We start from the raw sequence: 2,409 nt of genomic DNA on the forward strand, positions 1-2,409 counted from the left end.
ACTATAAATGACTCACGGACAAAACCAAGGTAGGGTGGAATCAAGGGAGGAAGGTGGGGATGGCTGGGGTTGGGGGCATTGGTGGGAGGTAAATGCAGATAATGTACTTGAACAACAATAAAACAATTAAAAATAAATAATAATCATTGTATTAGTGCTCTCAGCTAAATATGGTGGCTATGGAAGGTTTGCAATTAACCCATATACTTGCCAGGCACTAGGAGGATAAGAGGCTCCTGTCTACTGAGATTAATAGACACCATGCATTTCCTAGTTTGTTGGGAGAATATGCCACTATCATGCCAGAGAAAAAGGACAACTTTTCTGATTTAAAAGAGAGAGAGAACAGGGACACAGAGAACAGAAGCAAGATGCCTTCTCACCAACTTTGCATGAGGAGTTACGAGTTATAAGAAGCTTTGTTACATAATCAATGCCAGTAACATGATATTTTCTCTCCACTGGAGACAGAACAAGAGGACCGAGGCTTAAGCTGCAGTATGAAGGATCTAGGTCAAACTCAAAGAAGAAATCTTCATAGCGATGCCTATGAACTCCACAAGTGGTTTCCCACAGTTCTAGATTTTGTTTCTGTGAATTTATTTCCAAATGACTGTATATCAATCAGAGTCACGGAGAGAAGCAGATTTTACTCAGATGGTGTCAATGAAAAGCCTTTAATCAAGAGATTGTTAAAAGTGGCCTGAGAAAGAATAAGGGAAAAAAGAGCACCTAGGAACTAGAAATAACAGGAAGCCCACCTCCCTAGGCCTGATGAGATAACAGGAGAAAATAGAGTTACTGAAGCTCAGTATAGGCTGTACTTTGGACGAGGGGCCTTCCAGCTAACAGGTGCCATGCTACTGCCAGAGATATGAGAGAGAACCCTAGAAAAACCCAAGAATTATCTTCTGGGCAGCAGGCACCTTGTGGCATAGGCTTTTGCAGCTAGGTGAGTGTTCTAGGAATCCATCTGTATCAGTGTACCAGCTGGTATTGTGCTCAGAGGCTGTGTTCACTTTTAGTGAATTTTTTTGAGGACTCTATCAATATGTTTACCCATTTCATGATAGATGATTTATGAGTGCACGTGACCACACTGCACTGAGCGTTTCAGCGGTTTTTGACTAAAAATCCCTGTTCACCCACATTCTCAACTTGAGTGACTTTCTTTTGTTTCCCCAGATGATAAAAGTTTTGAAAGGAAAACATTTTGCTGGTGTGAAAGAGGTGAAACAGAAAATGGCAGAAGGACTAAAAGGCATCAAAATCAATGAGTTAAATAAACACTGTTTTGGGCAGTGGGGAAAAAACATCTTGTAGGGATATTGCTTCAAATGGAGAGTACTTTGAAGGTGACTAAAGTTTAAACATGTAAGAATAAATACACAATTTTTAATAAATAAATTCTGGTTTTGGAGGGTTTTTCTTTGTATGATGTCAGACAAGAAGGTGGGATACTCCAACTTCTCTCTTGCTTCCTTCTGATATTATGTTGATGCCTCCAATGGCCAAGCTCAAGCAGAAGTCAGCCAGGAAGAGAGTGCAGATGATGCAGTCCACAGTGGTCAGATCCCAAGACTCAAAACAGTAAAAAATAGATCAAAGATGAAGTGAGATAAAAAGCAATTGAAGAATAACAATCAAATGTTAGATTATTATCATTGGATGCTGGAGAAAATCTTAGATTTATTTCACTTAAATCTCAAAGAAATCTAAAGCTTAAGAGATCCCCTTGCCCAGTGTCATACAAGCTCAGTGTCTGTAGGTCCTCTTTCCAATAATTCTTAACACATTACCAAAAACATATTTTAGACTGTCACAATCATTCTTTTTAACCTTCATGGTTAGAAATTTCTTTTATTAATCCTCAACGTGTCCAACTGTCAGAGTGTCAAGTTGAACATGTTTAGGGACAAAATGAAAAAGATCAAAAGGCTGGGTGCTCATTTCACAATCACATGTCCTAGGCACCCCTATAGTCATTTCTTTACTTGTCTAATATGAATTGAAATTACTATGTGTCAGGATCTATTATAGCCATAGAGATTCACCAGTGGAAAAGAAAGTTGTAGCTCCTGACCTTGGGACATTTACATTCTAGTGGGAGAGACCACACACAAAGAAGTAAATAAGATAACTCCAAGTAGTGATAAATGCTAGTAAATAAATAATAGTGAGTGACCAGGGTCAGTCAGAAACAACATTAGATAAGTTGGTCAAGGGAGGTCATTTTGAGAAAGTAGCAAAAGAACTGGATCTCAAATTTAAAATGTCATACAAAGAGAATTCCAGGTTAAGGGACAAGAAATGACAAAGGCTTTAAAATAGAAATAACCTTCAGTGCTCCTGGAACAAACAGAAGAGTAGTGTTGTGTCTTCAGACTAGTGATCCAGGGGAGAATGGTG

The sequence above is a fragment of the Sturnira hondurensis genome, unplaced genomic scaffold (genome assembly GCF_014824575.4).
Source record: "Sturnira hondurensis isolate 20B ecotype Veracruz unplaced genomic scaffold, ASM1482457v3 Scaffold0009372, whole genome shotgun sequence".
NCBI classification, from domain to species: Eukaryota; Metazoa; Chordata; class Mammalia; order Chiroptera; family Phyllostomidae; genus Sturnira; species Sturnira hondurensis.